Below are 18930 nucleotides of genomic sequence, written 5' to 3'. Positions count from 1 at the left end.
ATAGCCAAATAAATATGAAATCTTAAGTACAGCTGGAGGAGTTTCATTTTCAATAAAAATTATACCATGTGATGTCCCACCATCATCCAGTTTAAATATGGGTGTACGAAGATTGATCAGATGAAGGCCATCAGCCATTGCGTTGACCGTGGTGAGAGGTGATGCCTGAAAATTGGTGTTTTCGGCACGCCCTTGACACTTGGATCGCGGAATATTGATCTTCCTATTTCCGAAATGGAATGTCCCATGTGTCTAGCTCCAACTTCCATTCCCTTTATACGGGCAGAATCACGTCGGAAACCTTTTCACACGAATGACATGAGTACAAATGACAGTTCCGCCAATGCACTGCCCTTTTATACCTTGTATACGCCATACTACCGCCATCAGTATATGTGCATGTCACTATCCCATTACAACTTAGAGTAAGTGACTGTTACAATGCACTACGTCCGTAAAAGTACCTCAGTGTATCACTAGATGTAGTAAGAGCTGATGGGAGGGTTCGAGTGTGGCGCAGACTCCACGAAGCCATTGACTCAAGTTGTCAACAAGGCACTGTGCAAGCTGGTGGTGGATCCATAATGATATGGGCTTTGTTGACATGAAATCGACTGAGCCCTCTGGTCCAACTGAACCGAAAAAAATGGTTCAAATGGCTCTGAGCACTATGGGACTTAACATCTATGGTCATCAGTCCCCTAGAACTACTTAAACCTAACTAAACTAAGGACAGCACACAACACTCAGTCATCACGAGGCAGAGAAAATCCCTGACCCCGCCGGGAACCGAACCCGGCATTCCGGGCGTGGGAAGCGAGAACGCTACCGCACGACCACGAGCTGCGGACGAGTGAACCGATCATTGACTGCAAATGGTTATGTTCAGCTACTTGGAGACCATTCGTAGCCATTCATGGACATCACGTTCCCACGCGGCGTGCCACCGAGCTACAATTGTTGCGACTGGTTTCAAGAACATTCAGGACAATTCGAGCGAATGATTCAAAAAATGTTCAAATGTGTGTGAAATCTTATGGGACTTAACTGCTAAGGTCATCAGTCCCTAAGCTTACACACTACTTAACCTAAATTATCCTAAGGACATACACACTCACCCATGCCCGAGGGAGGACTCGAACCTCCGCCGGGACCAGCCGCACAGCCCATGACTGCAGCGCCCAAGACCGCTCGGCTAATCCCGCGCGGCCGAGCGAATGATTTAGCCACCCAGATCGCACTACATGAATCCTGTCGAACATTTGTGGGACATAATCGAGAGATCAGTTCGAGCACAAAATCCTGCACCGGCAACTTTTTCACAGTTATGGACGGCTATGGAGACAGCATGGCCCAGTATTTCTGCAGGGGACTTCCAACGACTTCTTGGGTCCGTATCGCGTGGAGCTGCTGGCAAAAGGAGGTCCGACACGTTATTAGGAGGTGTCCCATGACTTTCGCCACCTCCGTATATACCGTTCAAAGTAACAGTCGACGCAGAGAGTGTCGGAGATTGTGACATGCGGTTTTTCTAGCCCGTTAGTTAGTTACGTGCTCCACGGTAACCGATATGATGTGGAACGTGTCAAGTGTATAAGAAATGCACACATGATTCAAGGTTATTTTTCTTGGAGCTTAAAATTTTTATTACCTACCCCTTTCCCTTAAACGGCACAAAATGCCATAGATCTACTTATTCATATTCAAGAATTCATCTATGGCATAGAAGGAGTTGTCAAGGGGATGTGATTTCAATCTATTTTTGAAACTATTATTACTGTTAGACATTTTAACTCATCTGGTAATTTATCGAAAAGTTTGACAGCAGCATATTTTACCCCTTTCTGTGCCAAAGATAGGTTAAGTAGAGGATAGCGTACGTCTTTATTTCTTCTGGTATTATAATTATGAATGTCACTGCTGTTTTTAAACTGGTCCACGTTGTTAGGAATAAATTTCATTACTGAGTAAATGTACTGTGAGGCTGTTGTAAGAGTTCCTAACTTTTAAACAGATGTCTACAAGATACGCGACTATGAGCCCCACACGTTATTCTAACCACTGTCTTTTGAACAGTGAATACTTTTTGCCTAAGTGTTGAATTACCCCAAAATATTATTCTGTATGACATCAGAGAGTGATAGTATGCAAAGTATGTTAGCTCACTAATTTCTGTATCCTCAAATTTGGCAATTATTCTGATTGCAAAAGTTGCTGAACCTAGTCGCTTTAGGAGATCAAAAATCTGAATTTGCCATTTAAGATTCTCATCTATCTGTACACCCAAAAACTTTGGAGGTTCTACCCTGGCTACTGACTTCTGTTGTTGTGTTATATTTATTGAAGAAAGTTTACTCACTGCAGCAGAAAATTGGATGTACTGTGACTTTTTAAAGTTCAGAGCAGGCCCATTCGCAGAAAACTAATTAATAACTTTTCCATAGACATTATTTGTATCATTTGCTATTGGAGTTTCTTTTATTGGATTAATAATGATGCTTATATCATCAGCAAACAGTGTCAGTTTAGCTTCTTGTTTCAGATAAGAAGGGACATCATTCATATACCGGGTGATCAAAAAGTCAGTATAAATTTGAAAACTTAATAAACCACGGAATAATGTTGATAGAGAGGTAAAAATGACACACATGCTTGGAATGACATGGGATTTTATTAGAACAACAAAAAAAAAAAACAAAGTTCACAAAATGTCCGACAGATGGCGCTGGACAGCAAACGTCAGTAACTGCGCATGACAATCGTGTATAAAAGGAGCTGTAATGACAGAGAGAATCAGATGCGCCAGCAGTCGCAGCATGTTGACGTTACCTGAAAAGGCGCTTTTAGTGAAGCTGTATTATCAAAATGGGGAATGTGCTACTTCAGCTTTACGATCCTATCGCCATAGGAAGGGGATTCGAACGGGTAAAGGTCCGTTGACAAATGCAGCTGTGGCGAGAACGATTTAGAAGTTCGAAGCCACGGGTTGTTAAGACGATAGACCCCGTAGTGGCTGACCGAGCACAAGGCGTAATGCTGCTGAGACAGTTCAGGAAGAAATGGAGACTGTAGCGGGTTCGTCTAGGCACGGGGGAAGTCAGTGCTCGTGCAGTCGCACGTCGCACCGGCATTCCATACACTACTGTTTGGTTGGCACTTAGGCGTACCCTCCGATGCTATCCGTACAAAATCCATCGGCATCGTGAACTGTTACCTGGAGATTTAGTGAAACAGAGGGCATTTGCGGTGTGGGCGTTTCAAAAGATGGCGGAAGATGACCATTGTTTGAGTAACGTGTTGTGGACCGACGAAGCTCATTTCACGCTCCGAGGGTCTGCCAACGCCCACAACTGCAGAATTTGGGCTACCGTAAATCCTAGAACTGTCGCGGAAACTCCATTGCACGACGAGAAAGTCACGGTATGGGTTGGATTTACCACATCTTCCGTTATCGGGCATTTTTTCCTCGAGGAAATGCGTTATTCTGGTTTTATAACTGCTACCGTGACGGGTGAGAGGTACGCCGATATGTTACAGAATCGCATCATCCCCAGCCTGGCTGAGAAACACTTGCTGGAACGTACAATGTTTATGCAGGATGGCGCTCCACCTCATATTGCTAGACGCGTGAAAGATCTCTTGCGCGCGTCGTTTGGTGATGATCGTGTGCTCAGCCGCCACTTTCGTCATGCTTGGCCTCCCACGTACCCATACCTCAGTCCGTGCGATTATTGGCTTTGGGGTTACCTGAAGTCGCAAGTGTATCGTGATCGACCGACATCTCTAGGGATACTGAAAGACAACATCCGACGCCAATGTCTTACCATAACTCCGGACATGCTTTACAGTGCTGTTCACAACATTATTCCTCGACTACAGCTATTGTTGAGGAATGATGGTGGACATATTGAGCATTTCCTGTAAAGAACATCATCTTTGCTTTGTCTTACTTTTGTTATGCTAATTATTGCTATTCTGATCAGATGAAGCGCCATCTGTCAGAAATTTTTTGAAATTTTGTATTTTTTTGGTTCTAATAAAACCCCATGTCATTCCAAGTACGTGTGTCAATTTCTACCTCTCTATCTACACTCCTGGAAATTGAAATAAGAACACCGTGAATTCATTGTCCCAGGAAGGGGAAACATTATTGACACATTCCTGGGGTCAGATACATCACATGATCACACTGACAGACCCACAGGCACATAGACACAGACAACAGAGCATGCACAATGTCGGCACTAGTACAGTGTATATCCACCTTTCGCAGCAATGCAGGCTGCTATTCTCCCATGGAGACGATCGTAGAGATGCTGGATGTAGTCCTGTGGAACGGCTTGCCATGCCATTTCCACCTGGCGCCTCAGTTGGACCAGCGTTCGTGCTGGACGTGCAGACCGCGTGAGACGACGCTTCATCCAGTCCCAAACATGCTCAGTGGGGGACAGATCCGGAGATCTTGCTGGCCAGGGTAGTTGACTTACACCTTCTAGAGCACGTTGGGTGGCACGGGATACATGCGGACGTGCATTGTCCTGTTGGAACAGCAAGTTCCCTTGCCGGTCTAGGAATGGTAGAACGATGGGTTCGATGACGGTTTGGATGTACCGTGCACTATTCAGTGTCCCCTCGACGATCACCAGTGGTGTACGACCAGTGTCGGAGATCGTTCCCCACACCATGATGCCGGGTGTTGGCCCTGTGTGCCTCGGTCGTATGCAGTCCTGATTGAGGCGCTCACCTGCACGGCGCCAAACACGCATACGACCATCATTGGCACCAAGGCAGAAGCGACTCTCATCGCTGAAGACGACACGTCTCCATTCGTCCCTCCATTCACGCCTGTCGCGACACCACTGGAGGCGGGCTGCACGATGTTGGGGCGTGAGCGGAAGACGGCCTAACGGTGTGCGGGACTGTAGCCCAGCTTCATGGAGACGGTTGCGAATGGTCCTCGCCGATACCCCAGGAGCAACAGTGTCCCTAATTTGCTGGGAAGTGGCGGTGCGGTCCCTTACGGCACTGCGTAGGATCCTACGGTCTTGGCGTGCATCCGTGCGTCGCTGCGGTCCGGTCCCAGGTCGACGGGCACGTGCACCTTCCGCCGACCACTGGCGACAACATCGATGTACTGTGGAGGCCTCACGCCCCACGTGTTGAGCAATTCGGCGGTACGTCCACCCGGCCTCCCGCATGCCCACTATACGCCCTCGCTCAAAGTCCGTCAACTGCACATACGGTTCACGTCCACGCTGTCGCGGCATGCTACCAGTGTTAAAGACTGCGATGGAGCTCCGTATGCCACGGCAAACTGGCTGACACTGACGGCGGCGGTGCACAAATGCTGCGCAGCTAGCGCCATTCGACGGCCAACACCGCGGTTCCTGGTGTGTCCGCTGTGCCGTGAGTGTGATCATTGCTTGTACAGCCCTCTCGCAGTGTCCGGAGCAAGTATGGTGGGTCTGACACACCGGTGTCAATGTGTTCTTTTTTCCATTTCCAGGAATGTACATTATTCCGTTATTTACTCAGTTTTCAAATTTATACTGACTTTTTGATCATCCGGTATATTAAGAACAGAAGGAGACCCATAATCGAACCCAGTGGAACACCTAATGTAATTTCACCCCTGTTAGATGAAGTGGCAAATTTCCTGAAATCACTTAAACTATATAAAGAAACTTTTTGCTTCCTGTTCTGTAGATATGACTTAAACCACTCATCTGCTGTTCCATTTATACCATAGAATTGTAATTTCTGCAACATAATGTCATGGTTCACACAATCAAATGCTTTGGATAAGTCACAGAAAATTCCCATTAGTGACATTTTACCATTAAGACTCTATTATGTGGGCAGTGAAATTGTATATTGCTGAAATCTGAACTGTGATTTACTAAGTGTCCCATTACTGTTGAGATGGCTAACCACCCTTGAGTAAGAAACTTCCTTGCAGATTAAAACAGTGTGCCGGACCGAGACTCGAACTCGGGACCTTTGCCTTTCGCAGGCAAGTGCTGTACCAAATTACGACTCACGAGCCGTCCTCACAGCTTTACTTCCGCCAGTACCTCGTCTCCTACCTTCCAAACTTCACAGAAGCTCTTCTGCAAAACTTGCAGAACTCCACTGCAGAGTGAAAATTTCATTCTGGAAACACCCTTGAGTACATTACTTTCTCAAGGGTTTTTGAAAGTGCTATAAGCAAGGATACTGGACAGTTATTATTGACTCCTGTCGTGTCCCCTTTTTTGTAGAGAGGCTTCACAGTGGCATATTTTAACCTGTCTGGGAAAATACCTTGAGTTAGTGATGCATTACATATGTGACTAAGAATATCAGCTGCAACTGCTCCGCAGTGTTTTAATATCTTGTTAGAGTTGTCATCTAATGCAACAGAACATTTACTTTTCAAAGATTTAATTATTTTCTTTATTTCACAAGAGGTTGTTTGGTGAAAATTAATCTGACTAAGATTTCTCAAAACTGACTCTTCCATGTACTGCTTGGCTTTTACTTTTGAATTATTCTCACCAACTTTTTCACCTACAGCTAAGAAATGGTTGTTAAATACATTAGCTACTTGTGTACTGTTGGTTCAGATGGCCTCATTCTCTTTAATAGTGATACTATCTACCCTAGTGATTACTTTTCCTGTCTCCCTTCTAATTACATTCCATACTGATTTTTTTGTTATTGCTTGAGTTGTTAATTTCATTTCTAACATACATATTTCTTGATTTTCTGACTACTTTTCTCAGTGTGTCACAATAATTTTTACAGTCTAAAATTACCTCAGGGTTTTTGCTAAGTCTTGCTGTCTCATTCACTTTTCTTTTTCTTTCTGAAGACACTTTAATACCTGTGGTAATCCAAGGTTTCTTTGAAAACTGTTTAGTGTTACATTTAGTAAATTTTTTGGGCAACAATGTTCAAAATAGGATATAAATTTATCAAGAAATTTGTTGCATTCATATTTAGCATTTGGCTCATATACATCTCCCCAATTAACATTTCTTAAACTTTCTCTGAAGTGCTCTGTAGATACTGGATTGAGCAACCTTACACTTTTACTTAATGGTTTCTGAACTGTACACCCTGCTAGGTTTTGTAAGTTGGTCTGATAATCCATTTATCACAGGGAAAGCTTGTGTTAGTTTTACATCCTCTTGGTATACAAATACACTATCTGTTAGAGTGCTACTGTCTTGACCTATATGTGTAGGGAAACTGATCACTGATTCTAAGTTATATGTCATTAATAACACACTTCTGATTCACTTTTCCTGTCAGAGTTGCTTGGAAAATTTACACTGAAATCACCACAGATTAGTAACTTCTTCTTTTTGTCTGACAGACAGCATGATATGGAGTCAAACTTCTTTATGAGTTGCTCCCAGTCTCCTAATGGGCACCTGTACAGTGTTGCTAATATCAACACTACATTATCTAGCTGTAGTTCACATGCACAAACTTCAAAGTGCTGATCGAGACAAAATTTGCTTACTTCTACAGTTTTGTATTTGTATCCTCGTTTTGTGTAAATGGTAACTCTTCCTTTATCCGTGCTAGATTTGCAACAGTAAGACGCTAAATTATACCATTTATATTGACACTTTCCATTCCCACAGTTACACGGTGTTCAGACAAAGTATATCAATCACATTCGTATTTTTGAAATCATCGAAACACAATAACAGCTCATCTACTTCATTTTTTATTCCCCTGATGTTTTGATGAAGTAAGTTGATACTACCATTAGCTTTATCCAAATTTGCTGTACATGAAGCTTCTTTTACTCTAGTTTTCTTGATTGTTGTCCGTCTGGTCTTTGGCTTTAACCTAAAAAACCTACCTGCCTGGCCTCACTAATCACAGGGATCATCCCTTGTGTGACAGTGGCTCCCCTTACAGTATTTGCTAATAGAGAAGCTAACTATCTTTCCCCTTCCTGTTTAGGTGCAGGCTATAAGTAGTCTATCCCCACTTACCAATGGCATCAACTGGAACAGTACTTACGTGAGATTTTGCTGGTGTCTGGAGCATCCTGTTCAGTTCGGTGTTAACATGCCTTACAGCAGTGTTTACCAGGGCCGATCACGGCGCTGAAAGACCTCTACAAATCCCACATTTGTGTGCCCAGTTTCTGCTTCTATTTTATCCAAGTCACTCCTAATACTATATCTAGATTAACAGCCACGCTGTTTCTTGCTCCTCCAACTATAATTACCTGATCTTCCTTCTCAAATTCCCTGCATAGCTGACCTAAGTTTTCTGTCACCTTTCTAAGGCTAGCACTTGATTTTACAAAACTTGTGTCCTGGTTCCCTGCACCTAATATCTCCTGAAGTTGTTGGCCTATACCCCTCCCATGACTGCTACCTATAAGAAGAATTCTTCTTGTCCTATTCTGATTTGATCCCGACCTCTCATTTTTCTTTAAGCTAATATTCTGCTTCAACCTACATTCAACTACATCTGGATGGGGCCCTTCCTTCACAAGCCAAACTGATTTACTAACTGAATTTCTAAAGTTTTTTCAACAGTTTCTCTTTTTCGCCCTTTGCTTTCTACTCTTTCCCAGCACCCCATCTATCTTTTCTCCCTAAACCTACATAATTCCATATTCACATTTTCTAATTCGGCCTTAAGGGTACAGATTTTTGCCTCCTCTTCAGCGATTTTTCTGTCCCGTCTACATAAACTACATTGCCATGAAAGAGCCTCATTATCTATGCCCATTTCCTCGCCGCTGCATTCGCCCCAATGAAACCATAACCTACAGTCTTCACAGAACACCCTATCCTTCAGTCTCTAAGGCAACCACCACATTTGTAACACAAGGTTTGATAGAAAAATTTACACAAAAGCATAGAATATCTTGGCACAAGAGCACTGATGTTTCGTAACCTGTACTAATACGTAACTAAACGCTAATGTAAAGAAACTTTCAAACTTACTTTCGAAAGTTTTAATTAACTACCTAAACTTCATATGAGAGACACGTATTAATTTAACTTTGAACTGCTAAGTCTACTCAAAAATAAAGATCTATACTCGCACGAAATTCACGCCTAAAAATGTAAACAAAACTAACGACTACCAGCCTTTACGAAATACTTTCTTTTCGATATAAATACGCTCAGAAAAGCGAAACCTTCAAAAGATTAGCCTAGAGAAGAAGTAATTACGTTGGTCTAAGGTGTAATATTAACTAAATCAGCTCTTACTCCAATACTTACCACTTAACTTAGCGAGAGCTTCGTGGACGTGCGTCTGCCTCATTGCATATGAACATAATACTGAGGAGTTCATTGACACTGAATGTACGTATATCTGAAGTCATTATAACGCAGATTTAAGTTTTTACAACTGCTTTTATGAGTGGTTTCGAACTGAGTTCATCGAAATTTCAGAGTGTGGGATTTTGTCTACGAAAAATACGAATTTGCTGTCAAATATATAGCATGAAATCACGAGTAGTTTTAGACGGTATGTCCAAGTGGTTCCAAAGCGAAAGCTCCTCCTTAAAACAACGGACTGTTTACTTTTTTTGTCAATTTGTCCTTATATTTACTACGATAATAAAGACTAACTTTTCGGAGAATTTTAAAATTACATATCAAAGTGAAACCACCTCCTTAAAGCAAGTGATTGTTCACTTTTTGCCAATTTCTTGTCGTATTCCTTGGTTACTACGGTATTAAAGATTAATTTTGTGAAAAAATTTAAATTATATATTTCTTCATATTGTTGAGACTCAAAGGTTTATATACGGAATATAGACAGTGTTACTCCTTCCGACTTCGGTGATTGCACTGAAATGCTAATCATTTGCATATGGAAGTACCTCAATTTGACGTTTGTCGCATGCTGTCTTCATGATGCTGCAATTTAAATGGCTAGCTTCACTTATGAGTAAACGCAGTTACACATAAAAGTGAACAAATAAGTATATGTTTAAGTGAAAACAATGTTCTGAAGACAGTTATGTACGACTGACGAAGTTCTCGTTGTCCACCTAACTTTGGACGCTTGTTCAGCGCTACAAGCGTCTCGTGGAAGGATAGTCCTTTCTGATTATGTAAGCTTTGGAAAGAAATCATCCCGAAGTTTGTCTTAATCGGTTTAAGAAAAACATGAAAATCCTAAAATTTTTTACCCGCCAGGAGGTGACGGGGGTGGGGGAGGGATGTTTGAATCGCATTCCTCCCAAAAACGACACTACGACACCTCGCCCGGTCAGCATGATACGACATGATTATTCGGATGGATCCTTTGTCATCAAATTTTTATTTTTATTTTGCACAGTTCAACGCCAACGGAAATATAATGCAAAATCGATTTAGGTCTATAAGGAGATTTCTCTTGTATTTCCAATAGTTAAGAAATGGATGGATAAATTAAAATTTGGTGGCATTAATCTTGAAGGTAATTCACGTGAAGGACGTTCCAAAACAATAGCAACAGAGTAATAATCGAGAAAGAGGACAGCGTGATACTGGAAGGCTTGCTGATTTAGTGGATGGGACCAAACAGCGAGGTCATCGGTCTCATAGGATTAGGGAAGGATGGAGAAGGAAGTTGGCCGGGCCCTTTCAAAGAAATCCTGAAGCGATTTAGGGAAATCACGGAAAACCTAAATCTGGATGGCCGGACGCGGGTTTGAACCGTCGTCCTCCTGAATGGGAGTCCAATGTGCTAACCACTGCGCCACCTCGCTCGGTGTACTGGAAGGTCAAATAAAGTTGCCACCTGCATTAGTTGAATCCTGCCTGGAAACAAAAGCTGCCTTGCAGGACTGTTTTAAAGAGAATCCGATTGATATTTTGCATCTTCTTGTTGATGTGTATGAGACGGGGGTCAAGCACTTCACACTAGTGCTTTGTTTCTAGCCCCCCCTCCTTCCCAATTCCTCCATGAAAATCACAGGTTTCGATTTCTGAAGACTTGTGATAGAACATACAAAGAGAAAACAATTTTTACAAAACACTGTTCTGAAATTCAGGTTTTTCAAAATATAATTTATTACACAGTAGAATTACAGACCTGTTCGAAAGAAGAGCCATCACATATACAGGGTGGTCCATTGATCGTGACCGGGCCAAATATCTCACGAAATAAGCATCAAACGAAAAAACTACAAAGAACGAAACTTGTCTAGCTTGAAGGGGGAAACCAGACGGCGCTATGGTTGGCCCGCTAGATGGCGCTGCCATAGGTCAAAAGGATATCAACTGCGTTTTTTTTAAACAGGAACCCCTATTTTTAATTACATATTTGTGTAGTACGTAAAGATATATGAATGTTTTAGTTGGACCACTTTTTTCGCTTTGTGATAGATGGCGCTGTAATAGTCACAAACATATGGCTCACAATTTTAGACGAACAGTTGGTAACATGTAGGTTTTTTAAATTAAAATACAGAACGTAGGTACGTTTGAACATTTTGTTTTGGTCGTTCCAGTGTGATACGTGTATCTTTGTGAACTTATCATTTCTGAGAACGCATGCTGCTACAGCATGATTACCTGTAAGTACCACATTAATGAAATAAATGCTCAAAATGATGTCCGTCAACCTCAATGCATTTGGCAATACGTGTAACGACATTCCTCTCAACAGCGAGTAGTTCGCCTTCCGTAATGTTCGCACATGCATTGAGAATGCGCTGACGCATGTTGTCAGGCGTTGTCGATGGATGACGATAGCAAATATCCTTCAACTTTCCTCACAGAAAGAAATTCGGGGACGTCAGATCCGGTGAACGTGTCGGCCATGGTATGGTGCTGCGACGACCAGTCCACTTGTCATGAAATATACTATTCAATACCGCTTCAACCGCACTCGAGCTATGTGCCGGACATCCATCTTGTTGGAAGTACATCGCCATTCTGTCATGCAGTGAAACATCTTGTAGTAACATCGGTAGAACATTACGTAGGAAATCCGCATACATTGCGCCATTTAGATTGCCGTCGATAAAATGGGGGCCAATTATCCTTCCTCCCATAATGCTGCACAATACATTAACCCGCCAAGGTCGCTGATGTTCCACTTGTCGCAGCCATCGTGGATTTTCCGTTGCCCAATAGTGCATATTATGCCTATTTACGTTACCGTTGTTGGTGAATGACGCTTCGTCGCTAAATAGAACGTGTGCAAAAAATCTGTCATCGTCCCGTAATTTCTCTTGTGCCCAGTGGCAGAACTGTACACGACGTTCAAAGTCGTCGCCATGCAATTCCTGGTGCATAGAAATATGGTAAGGGTGCAATCGATGTTGATGTAGCATTCTCAACACCGAAGTTTTTGAGATTCTCGATTCTCGCGCAATTTGTCTGCTACTGATGTGCGGATTAGCCGCGACAGCAGCTAAAACACCTACTTGGGCATCATCATTTGTTGCAGGTCGTGGTTGACGTTTCACATGTGGCTGAACACTTCCTGTTTCCTTAAATAACATAACTGTCCGGCGAACGGTCCGGACAATTGGATGATGTCGTCCAGGATACCGAACAGCATACATAGCACACACCCGTTGGGCATTTTGATCACATTAGCCATACATCAACACGTATCGACCTTTTCCGCAATTCGAAAACGGTCCATTTTAACACGGGTAATGTATTACGAAGCAAATACCGTCCGCACTGGCGGAATATTACGTGATACCAAGTACTTATACGTTTGTGACTGTTACAGCGCTATCACAAAACGAAAAATGTGGTCCAAATAAATCAGTCATATCTATTTACATACTACACGAATATGTAATAAAAATGGAGATTCCTATTTAAAAAACGCAGTTGATATCCGTTTGACCTATGACACCGCCATCTGGCGGGCCAACCATTGCGCCATCTGGTTTCCCCCTTCAAGCTAGACGAGTTTCGTTCTTCGTAGTTTTTTCGTTTGATGCTTATTTCGTGAGATATTTGACCCGGTCACTATCAATTTACCACCCTGTATACATAATTTCTTATATTCAAAACAACAAACCACAATATTTAATATAAACAACAGGTGCTACCGTCTCTCCCCGTCTCTCTCTCACTTTGCCTCTCGTTCTGCTCGATACATATCGGAGCAAGTCAGTGACTATGACGTCCATCTCCGGCGGTACACCGCAAGGTTACCGCCCTTCGATAGTGCCATTTTCGCGCTAATCGAAGTGCTAGGGGTTCCAGGTGCCAGCCAGCCAGCCAGCCAGCCAGCCAGCAGTTCCCGGTCCCGGCCTGCAGCAGTGGTCCCGCAGCCAGCCAGCCAGCCAGCCAGCCAGCCAGCCAGCCAGCCAGCCCTCCGGTGGCAGCAGCAGTCCAGCCAGCAGCAGCAGCAGCAGCAGCAGCAGCAGCAGCAGCCGCCGCCGCCGCCGCCCAGGCCCCGTCCGCGGCAGCAGCGTCCCTGCCTCTCGCCGTCGCCGTCGCCGTCGCCGTCGCCGTCGCCGTCGCCGTCGCCGTCGCCGTCGCCGTCGCCGTCGCCGTCGCCGTCGCCGTCCGTCGTCCCCCAGTGTGTGTCCTGTCCTTTTAGTGCTGTGTTTTTCTTTCTTCTTCTTGTCGTCATGTCCGCCCCCACCCCCACCGTCACTACTACCACCACCGCCATCGTGTATACGTCCCCTTCCGCCGCCTCCACCACTATCACTTGGTGTGCCCAGTCCCACCCCCCTCCTTCCATCCCTCCCCGCCTCTCTATCCCTTCGCCCTCGCTTTTTGTCTCCCCATCTCCCGCCTCTTCCTCTCGTTCTGATCCTTTCCCCCCACTCCCCCAGCCTGTCACAGCAGCTCCGGCTAGGGTGGTGGCCCGTCGGGCCACTGCCCACGCCCAGCTCTCCCCATCGCCATCGCCATCGCCATCACCGCCACCACCGTCATCATCGTCACCATCACCATCACTGCCACATTCGCCTGCACCGTCACAGTCACTATCTCCGGCGCCGACTGCTGCGTCCGTGCCGGGACCTGTCCCTTCCCACCACCTCCCCATCGTTCCCGTCCCTCCTGTCACCACCCGCCCATCTGCCGCTGTCAAACGCCCTAGTGGCGCCTCCACTTCCTCTGCTCCTAAAAAGGCTCCACCCCGCCCGCCATCCCCACCCCAAAATGCCATGGACGTCTCCCCACCAGGCCCCGCTCCCTCCTCCTCCTCCTCCTCCCCACCCGGTCTCTACAAATATCTCCTGTCCCGTCCCGATCCTTCCTTCCTCGAGGCCCGGAATCTCTCCCTCCTCCTCCGCCAACATTTCCCTGGCGCCCCCATCTCTCTCCTTACTCCCAGACGGGATTCTGTTCTTATCTCCTCCCCCAGCCCAACCCTCCATACTGACATCCTCTCCCGCCTCCCCATCACCCGTTTTGGTCCACACGCCTCCCTCACCCCTGCTCCCTCCCCATCTCCTACCCGCCAACCCCAACCCCCGCGTCGCCCGCCGACCCTCACCGCCGTGATCACTCGGCTTAGCCCGTCGATCACGGAGGAGGAGGTGCTGGCGGAGCTGAAGGCCCATCCCACCCTGGAGGTGCGGGCGGTCCGCCGCATTTTCAACGCGACCGGCCCCACCCGCCTTATGCGGGTTTTCTCTGAGGACGCCCCCTCCATTGACCGTCTCCTGAAGGAGGGTGCCCTCCTCTTCAATCAGCGGTACAAGGTCGACCCCTCCCGTTCCCCCCCTCAATCCCTGCGCTGCCAGAGATGTCTGTGCTACAATGCACATCCAACAGCAGAGTGCCGCGAGGCCCCCACCTGCCCGCATTGTCGGCAAGCGCACTTCCTCCGGCAGTGCCCCAACCTCCAATCCCCTCCCTCCTGTAATACCTGCAGCCTCCCCCACCCCACCTACTCCCAAAAGTGCAAAGCCCGACCCCCTCCCACCACTCCTGAACTCACCGTACCTGTCCGTCCCCTGGACGCCCCCACCCCTCCTGGCAATTCCCTTCGTCCCCCCCCCACTGCTGAGGACATCATCAGGTTCCTCACCATTGTCCTTCAAAACGTCCATCCCTTTCAGCGCCCCCACACCTTACAACAGATCTCCCTCGCCGCCCGTTCCATATTCCACCTTAAAATGTACGCCACCTTTTCCAATAACCAGGCCCATTTCACCTTCTCCCGCCTTGACACCCTCGTATAAGTCCTTATCATGGCGCGACAGCATCGTATCCTTTTCAACAATATCCGCTCCCTTCCCGCCAACAAGAACCTCTTCCTGCACACCCTTGCTACCCACCGTGTGGATGCCTTCCTCCTCAATGAAACCTTCCTCCAACCCCACCACTCCATCCACACCTCCCCCTATCTCCTCCACCGCTCCGATAATCCCCTCCCAGTTGCGCGTGGCGGAGTTGCCATTGGCCACCACCGCCAGATCCCCGTTCGGCTCCAGCCTCTCCTTCCCGACCCCACCGAACACCTGATCCTTAGTCTCTTCTTCCCCGGCCTTACCATTACCTGTGCCACCATCTATGTCCGCCCCAACGCCCCTCTTCCTTTCGACTTCCTCTCCCACATCGACCGTACCTTCTCCTCCTATGTGATCGCCGCCGACCTCAACATCCATAGTCGCTCCGCTGCCCAGTTACGGCGGTGGCATCGGTTCCTCTCCTCCCTTCAAGGCGACCCCATCCCCATCCCCCAGCACACTCATCCCGAATCCAACTCCACTCCCGATGTTATCCTCTCCTCCCCCAACCTCCTTGGTCGCATTACGGTGGATGTCCTGGAGCCTATTGGTAGCGACCATCTCCCTGTCCTCCTCACCGTTTCAGACGGCCGTCGCCCCCGCCCCGACCCTCGTCATGACCCTCCCCCTAAGTACATCCATGACTATTCCCGTGCCAACTGGAATGCCTACCGGGATACCCTCTCCACTCAGGTCGATAGCCACCCTCTCGCCTACCGCCGTCCCGATGATGTCACCCATGCCGCCTCCTTTCTCCAGCAGACCTTGTCTGAGGCCGTGGAGGCCCACGTCCCTACTGTTGCCATCCACCCCCACCGTCCTACCCTACCACCACAGGCCGTCCTCCTCCTCCGTGAATCCCGTCGTCTCTACCGTGCCTTCCTCCGCACGCGTGACCCGGACACACTACGACGCCACCGGCAACTACAGCGACACATTCGAAATTTGCTCGCGGCCAAGAAACGCCGGGACTGGCGACAGACATGCACCCGTTTAACTGCTACCCTCCCTATAAACTCGTCCAAGTTCTGGACCGCTTTCCGTCGCCTTACCGGAACTAAACCCACCCCCTACTATCCTCTTCTCCACGATGATCACCCCTTCCCTGACGCCCTTAGTAAGGCCAATCACTTTGCCTCCTACCTGTCCGATGTGTTTTCCATCCCTGATGATCCCCAGTTCGATTACTCCCTCTTCCCAGATATCCGCGATCGAACTGACACCTCTGTCCCTCCCCTCGCTCCTGGTTTCCAGTACTTGGACAACATTCCACACACGGACCTTAATGCCCCCATCACCACACAAGATCTCATCAATACACTCCGCACCAAACGCAACACCGCTCCTGGTCACGATCATGTCACCTACCGTCACCTTCGTGAAGCTCCTGTCTCTTTTCTCTCCACCCTGGCCAGGCTCTACAATGTAGTCCTGTCCACCGGTTACTACCCCGACCTGTGGAAAACCTCCCGTATCCTCATGTTCCTCAAACCTGGCAAACCGCCGTCCGCCGTCTCCTCCTACCGTCCCATCAGCCTTACCTCGGTCTTCAGCAAGGTCCTGGAATCTATCCTCACCCGCCGCATCCACCAGCATCTCCGCCAGCACCGCCTCCTCCCCGTTACCCAGTGTGGCTTTCGGCCGTCCTTCTCTTCCGACGATCTTCTCCTTCACCTCACTCATCTCCTTTCCGAACAGCTCAATTCCCGTCGCTCCGCAATCTTCCTCTCTCTTGACCTCGAACGCGCATATGACCGCGTATGGCATTCCGGTCTCCTCTTCAAGCTCCAAACCTTCGCCCTTCCCATTAACTACGTTCGTCTGATCGGTTCCTTTCTCTCCCGCCGTCCTTCCTATGTCACCATCCATAACACCGATTCCTACACCTTTTTCCCCTCCGCCGGTGTGCCCCAAGGCTCCGTCCTCTCCCCCCTTCTGTACTTGTTGTACACGGCGGACATGCCGCCGCCGTCACCCCCCGTCCACCTTCTCCAGTTTGCCGATGACACCGCCTTCCTCGCCCTTGCCCCCACCCTGCGACGCTCCCAACACCTTCTCCAATCCCATCTTGACCGGTTCACCGCTTGGTGCAACCAGTGGTTGCTCAAGGTCAATCCTTCCAAAACCCAGGCGATCATTGTAGGCAAAACCACTCCCTCCTTCCGCCTCCTTGATTTCTATCTCACCGTTTATGGCCGTCCCATCGCTCTCACCCCCACCCTTAAGTACCTTGGCGTCACCCTCGACCGTCGCCTCTCCTGGACTCCCCATCTCCAGACAATCCAAGCCAAGGCACGTTCCCGACTCCGTCTCCTCAAGCTCCTTTCCGGCCGAACGTGGGGTCTGGACCCCTCCACCATCCTCCACACCTATAAGTCCCTCATCCGCCCTATCCTCTGTTACGCCCATCCCGCCTGGATCTCCGCCCCCCCTTCCTTTTATAAATCCCTCCAAATCCTTGAACGCCATGCTCTCCGCCTTGCCTATCGCATCCGTCTCCCTTCCCCCACGCGGATCCTATATGACCTTCTCCCCTTCCCCCACCTCCTCCTCTTCCTCGAAAGGATACGAATCCTATACACCTCCCGTAAACTCGATCCTCCTCACCCGCTCGTCTCCCCGATCCTCTCCCACCCCCGCCCGCTGCCGCGCCTGTACTCCCACGTCCCACCCGGTCTCCATCTCTCCACCCTCCTTACCCTCTACCAAGGTGGCTTCCGCCAGCTCCCCCTCCCTGATGATGTCCTCTTCCCCTGCATCTACCCCTCCTATCAACTTTGATCCTCCCCCCCTTTCCTGTGTCCTTTCCTTCAGGCACCCTCCCTCCCCCCCCTTTCCCTTCCCTTCTCTTTCCTTTCCCCCCTCCCTCCTACCCTCTCCTCCGGGCTTCCCTCCCCCTTCCTCCCTCCCCCTCTCTCCTTTGCCCATGGCATCTCTGCTCTCCCCTCTCCCATTTCCCCTTCCTCCTCCTCCACCTCCACTCTTGGCAGGTCCCCGGACTCGTACACGCTGAGTGGACATTCGCGCGCCGGAGATCATCGCCATCAGTGTCTCGTGAGTGCCGTCGTGTTTCGTGTTCAGTGTTCCCGTCATACTCCATCGTTCACCTGTGCCATCGCCATCTTCAGTGTTAGTGCGTCGTGACACCAGTTTGTAGTGCATTATCGTCGAGTGTGAACGGCTCCGTGTTTGTCTTTATGTGTCTACTGTTTTATTACCCACCGTTCTGTCACATTTGTGTATTCTTTCTGTTCTTTCTTTATCTCCTCTACGGCTGAAGAGCGGCGTACCATGCTGCTGACAGCCTGCCTGTTTGTACGGGTTTGAAAATAACAATAAAGAAAAAAAAAAAAAAAAAAAAAGACTATGACGTCATGTTTCCAACGTCTGCCATCCGCGACGTTGAAACAGTGGCGCTGTATATGCTGCTATGTGAAGCGGAAGTTTTCAGTGTGCACTTGTATTTCTAGGTTTTAGAAAAGCTCACCTTGAATTTACTGGAATCTTAAAGATTCAGACTGAAATATTTCGTTAACTAACACGTTATTCTAGTTACACAGTCCTTTGCTCCATGTCCCTGCCCAATGCATCCATTGTCACGTTCACTGGTGTCGGCGCAGTGGCAAATAATAGTTACATTGCTATTTAATACACGTTTACTATTTTAAATCACCGGTGCCGATTTGCTCCAGTGAGTTCCAAAAAATTTCTCTGATAGGGGGCTGGAACGTTTACCTGGCGCGTTCCGG

The sequence above is a fragment of the Schistocerca piceifrons genome, chromosome X (genome assembly GCF_021461385.2).
Source record: "Schistocerca piceifrons isolate TAMUIC-IGC-003096 chromosome X, iqSchPice1.1, whole genome shotgun sequence".
Lineage (NCBI taxonomy): Eukaryota > Metazoa > Arthropoda > Insecta > Orthoptera > Acrididae > Schistocerca > Schistocerca piceifrons.
The sequence above is the reverse complement of the archived record's forward strand: the minus strand, read 5'-3'. Positions refer to the sequence as shown.